This window comes from Belonocnema kinseyi, chromosome 4 (genome assembly GCF_010883055.1).
Source record: "Belonocnema kinseyi isolate 2016_QV_RU_SX_M_011 chromosome 4, B_treatae_v1, whole genome shotgun sequence".
NCBI lineage: Eukaryota > Metazoa > Arthropoda > Insecta > Hymenoptera > Cynipidae > Belonocnema > Belonocnema kinseyi.
This window is the reverse complement of record NC_046660.1, coordinates 53,474,065-53,480,064: the sequence shown is the minus strand read 5'-3', so window position 1 is coordinate 53,480,064 and position 6,000 is coordinate 53,474,065. Positions and strand designations below refer to the sequence as shown.

General features: G+C 26.9%; 1 protein-coding gene across 1 annotated transcript in view; it reads right to left on the bottom strand.

Moving 5' to 3' along the window:
- Nucleotides 1-6,000, bottom strand: part of LOC117171345 (protein dimmed-like) — an 82,156-nt gene that overhangs the window by 15,197 nt on the left and 60,959 nt on the right. The gene's annotated exons all lie outside the window — the stretch shown is intronic.

Below are 6,000 nucleotides of genomic sequence, written 5' to 3'. Positions count from 1 at the left end.
ATATTTTTAACATATTGGACAAAGCCTGGTGTTTACCCCATCATTGACGGACTGGGTTGCAGTCAAGTAAACGATGGGGGGACCCCTACAGCTTAAGGTGGGTTCCGAACCACCAGAACCTCGGTAAAGATACATAGAAAAATTTCCAGAGGTACCGGCTCAGGGATCGAACCCCGGACCTCTGAGGTGAAGTCCGAGCGTCTAACCAACTGAACCACCGATTATTAGAAAAAAACTTTTAATTGCTAGTGATTGATCAGTAGAACATATTTTACTGGAATTTCATTAACTTTTTCTAATGAGAGATCGGTGAGAAACGATTGAAATTTCAATGCATAGTCACTGATTCCTAGTGAATTTTCACTGATTCAAATATCAAGTTTATTACTGATTTTCAGTGAAATTCAACTGATTCTAGTTAAAAGAGCATGTTCCCGACCAGACAATAAATTTTTTGCGTAACGTTATTCTATCGAAACATTGAAAAAGGTCAAGAATCTGTGATATCATTTCTTCAAGGCAGATGCTTAGAAAATTCTTCGAACACATTATTATCAACGCTAATTAAAAGATACTAGATACGCGATTCACAAACAAACAAATATGATCCTGGAAACTTTCAATTAATCATGGATTTTCCAGCGTTATTACACGTTTCGCGTCACTTTATCAGTTTTTTTACATTATCTTTATTATTAAATTTTGTATGCAATTTGGTTGAACATTTTTAAGGTTGTTTACCAATCCTTTCTTTCGGAGTGTATTTATAATCTGGTCGATTACGGCGAAATTTGTTTTCGAGCGCAAGGTCTATCGTTGTTATTCCTCGATAAATCGATAAATCCGTTTATCATGGTCGAACGAAAATTTTAGAAGCTTAAAGCTCAACAGTAGTATAATCTGGGTGGACACTGACCGGGGAAACCGCGAATTATCCTGGAATTTTTTGCAGTTGGAAAATGCATGAAAATAGTTGAGAATTTTTTTTTTTCAATACCCGGGAATTTTTCAGATTTCTTTTTGCTTTCGTGATAAATATCGACCCGCTCTTCCATAGGGTAGCCTTTTTTTCAGGGCCACGTGAGGTTTTCGAAAAAAATCTTGGAAAAGTCAGGGAATTTCTATAAAAGGCACTTTAAATAACTGTCAAGAATAGTAAATTAAAACTTATATGTTGAAATTGTTTTATTTCGTTTATTAATGATTCTATGCCAATACCATTGTTACAAAATTAAGAATCTAAATTTTTTGAATGCAGTTTTGTGCCCACCCTGATACAAGTTGAAAACTGGTCCTTTTGGGTTGAATGTTCAACTGTTCCATTGGAAATTGAGCGGCTGCGTTAAAAATTAAAATTATCGGGTTGGAAATTTAATTTTTATGTAGAAAATTATACTGTTTTTAATTGAACCTTAAACTATTTCAGTTGAATATTCGTTTCTTTTTGTTTGAATGTCACAGTTTTTTATTCAAGAATACATTTTTTTATTTAGAAATTACATTATTTTAGTCGAAAATTCATCTCTTCTGTTGAAAATTTGCCTATTTGATTGAAAATTCGATGTTTTTTTTTGTTTAAATTTAATTTTTTTGACTGAAAATGTAACTTTTCCATTTTTGGTTAATAAATTTATCTTTGTTTTCTTGAAAATTCGTCTTTTTGGTTAAAAATTTTAATTGTTTATAAATTTAATTATTTTGATGAAAGTTCAACCATTTTTATAAAAAGTCATCTTTTTTATTGAAGGTTAATTAGGTCATCTCTCTTGGCTACAAATTTGATTATTTGGTGGAAGACTTCATTATTTTTTTGAAAATTCATCTTTTTGGCTAGAAAATTCGAAAATTTTGTTAAAACTTTTTTTCTTTCTTGGTACAAAATTCTTTCTTGGTTGAAAATTACACACTTTTGTCTAAAAAGAAACTTTTTTGGTGTTGGGTGAGAATTGAAATTTTTACTCAGTCATATTTTTGGTCGTAAATTCAACTGTTTCGTTGAAAATTTGTCTTTTTTGGTTAGAAAATCCGTTATTTTGGATTGAAAATTCACCTGGTGGTAAAAGAGTTTTTTTTGGTTGAAAATTCTATTTGTTTGAAATTTCAATTATTTTGTTGAAAATTCCACTATTTTCTTAAAAATTCATCTTTTTGTTGACAATTCAACAAATTTGTTTAGCATTCATCCTGATGGATAGAAAATTGGTCCTTTTGAATGAAAAATTAATCTTTCATGAGAAAATTGATCTTTTTTGGTTAAAAATGTTATTTTATTCAAAATTCAATTATTTTGTTAAACATTGAATTATTTTGATAAAATTAATTTGAATGATAGTTAATTAAGTTATCTCGTTTGGCTAAGAGTTAAACTATTTGTTGGAAAATTTTATTATTTAGTTAAAAGTTCTTCTTGGCTCGAAAATTAGAAAATTTTGTTGAAATTTTTGTTTTCTCTCTTGGTGAACAATTTGTTTTTGGTTAAAACTTCAAGTCTTTTGTTGACAAAAAGTTGCTTTTGCTTAGGGATTGAACTTTTTTGTTAGTCATATTTATTGGACGAAAATTCAACTGTTTAATTGAACATTTGTCTTTTTGGATATAAAATCCGTCCTTTTGGATTTAAAATTCATCTTTTGCTAGAAAAGTCTTTTTTGGTTGTTGAAAATGTAATTCTTTTATTCAAAATCCACCTGTTTTCATGAAAATTCATCTTTTTTTATTAAAATTTAATGAAGTCATCTCTTTCGGCTACAAATTTGACTATATAGTGAAAACTTCATTATTCTGTTGAAAATTGATCTTTTAGGCTCGAAAATTCGAAAATTGTGTTGAATTTTTTTCCTTTTTGGTGGAAAATTCTTTATAGGTTAAAAATTCAACTCTTTAGTTGAAAAGAAAACATTTTTGGTTTTTGTTGTGCTCTGAACTATTTTGTTTAAGTCATATTTTTTGGTCGAAAATCCAACTATTTTGTTGAACATTGATCTTTTATGGTAAAAATGCGTCCTTTTGGATTGAAAATTTATCTTTTGGTAGAAAAGTAATTTTCTTTTTGGTTGAAAATTTAAATATTTCGTTAAACATTCCAATATTTTTAAACAAATTATATTTTTTGTTGGAAATTTGTCTTTTTGGATAGAAAATTCATCTTCGTAGGTTGAAAATTTAATTAGTTGGTTAAAGCAATTAGTATTGAACAATTATCATAATAAACTCTTAAAGGTCAACCGGGCAAATTGTGATTTTTGAACGGGAAAATCGGAAAATAGTATGGAATTTTTAATTGAAGTTTGAATGGCCACCCTGTATAAGTGCAGGTGAGTTTTTTGATAGCCTGAGTTGTAGGTTTTATTATTTTTAACAGGATAGAGATTTTTATATTTTTTTTCTCATAACTTTATCTCTGATACTGTGGAATTTAGGAGAACGATGACCTGTTCGTGATAGCAGCATCAAGTTAGATGAGCAGACAAGGTCAAGGAATGTTAAATAGAAGCCGGGGGAAAGAAACCGGTTTTTACAAGGCATATCAAAGAAAATTATTATTGTTCCATGCTCAATGTCAAATTGTTAAAAGCAGGTTTTGAAATACACACCGTGTCAATAACAATTAGAAAAAGTGGCTTTTTAATCGTTAAAATACTCATAAAATATATAAACATTCATTTTCTTCTTATTTTGCTCCTTAAAGGCTTTGGACACAGTTCCCAGATTAAAAATAGTGTCAAAAATTAAAAAAAAAAGTCTTGAAGTAGTGTCATAAAATTTTGCACTTATGTGTTGTATGAATTAAAAAGTGTATAGCCTGCAATCAAAAAGTGTGCAATGGAAAATTAACTTCATTTTTTAAGCAAAATTTACAATTTTGTATCCTAATATTAAAAAATTATTTAAAATGAATCTCAATTTTTATTTAAAATATTATTCTCGAGCACATAAATTAGAATTTTTTTTATTTGTTCAGGTTTCTAGTTAAATGAGAACTCAATTAATGGAACCAAATAAGAAAATCAAACTTTTCTTGACTGAAAGTTCAATCTTTTTAGTTCAAAAATTTACTACTAGGTTCAAAATGGAATTATTTTGTTGAAAATTCTTATTCTTGGGTAGAAAATTCCCGAATTTGGTAAAAATTTCAACTGTTTGGTAAAAAATGAAGCTTTTTGATTGAAAATTAATTTATCTTATTAAAAATGAATTCCCTTAATTCAAAAATTTAACTTGTTTATTTTCGGTTTGAACTGACATTTTTTAGTTAAAAAAATCAAACAGATGAATACAAATTCACGAATTCTTTTTAAAGTCGTATTTTCAAATAAAAACAGTTTTTTGTGTTAAAACTGAAACTCTTTTTTAAAAATAAAAACTTTTTTTTTTTAAATATCAACTGTTACATTTTGTTTGTTTGAAAATTCATCTATTTAGGTTGAAAATTCCACTCCTTGGTTAAAGGTCCAACTACTTTGTTACAAGAACATTTTTTGTGCGTAAAGATTCACAATTTTCGTTAAAAAATAATTTTTGTTCTTGTTAAAATTTAATTTTTCCAACTGAAAACTTAACTATTTTGTTGAAAATTTAACTGATTGACTGAAAATTAAATCTTTTATTGAAAACTCTTTTCTGGTTGAAAGTTAGAATTATTGATTGAAACTTCAATTATTTGATTGAAAGTTTATTTATTCCATAAGAATTCATCTTTACTAGTAGAAAGTTAATCTTCGTTGTTGAAAATGTAATTATTTGCTTGAAAGTGTAACTGTTTAATAGAAAGATATTTTTTTATTGCAATTTTTTTTCTAAAAAATTCTTATTTAATTAAAAACTAGTAAAAAAATATTATTAAAAATTCATCTTTTTAGTCATAAAATCCATCTTTTTTAGGCGAAATTTCATCTTTTTTAGTTATAAATGGTTAAAAATTAACATTTTGGGTTAAAAATGAACTCTTTTGTTAAAAATTCACATTTCCCGATTAAAAATTCAACAGTTTTATGTAAAATTCACATCGTCGAGAGGAAAATTCAATAATTAGATAGAAAATTTAACTATTTAGTTGAATATTTATGTATTCTGTGGAAAATTCTTTTTTTTGGGGTTAACCCAACTTTTTTAAATTTCAAATTAAAACTTTTTTGTGATGAAATAACAAATATGTTTAGGTTGAAAATTTGACTCTGGTTGAAAGTTTAACTACTTTCTTAAAAATTTATTTTCTTGCTTGATGATTCATAATTTTAGTTATAAGTAGGACTTTTGTTTATTAATAATAAAATTTTTTAACTGAAAATTTAACAATTTTGTTGAAAATTCAACTGATCAGTTGTAAATTAGCTTTTGTTTAGATTAATATTCTCGAGTTAAATATTCAACAATTTGGTACAAAATTAAACTTTTTGGTCGATAATTTTTTTTTAAATTTAAAATTAAATTTTTCGATTGAAAATTCTACTATTCCGTTAGAAACGTATGTATTTTCTTGACAATTCGTCTCCTCTGGTAGAAAAGTATTTTTCTTGTTTGAAAATTTACCTATTTGGTTCTAAATGTATACATTTTGTTTAGGATTGAACTTTTTTGGTAAAAAATTAATCATATTAGTTGAAAACGCATCTTTTTATATATAGATGTATCACCTCTGGTGGAAAGTTGATCTTCTTTCATTCAAAAATGCCACTGTTTGTTATAAGTTCATCTGCGTTCGTTTGAGGATTAATATTTTTTGTTGGAAATTCGTCTTTCCTGGTTCAAATCAAGTGTTTTTAATTAAAAATAAAAGTTGAAATACTTTGTCATCCCCATTAGCGAATAATTGTGTGAAATTTTTTTTTTTATTTAGTGTAATTGTTTTTCGAAACAGTAGCAAAATACTGTAATCGCTAAAAAAAGGTGTAACATATTGTAAATAGTGTAGAGGCCGAGGCCTGCAATTGAAAAAGTTGTAGGAGATGAAAAAAGATTTGATAATTCTAATAATAACAATAATATTTTTTGTGGTCTCAA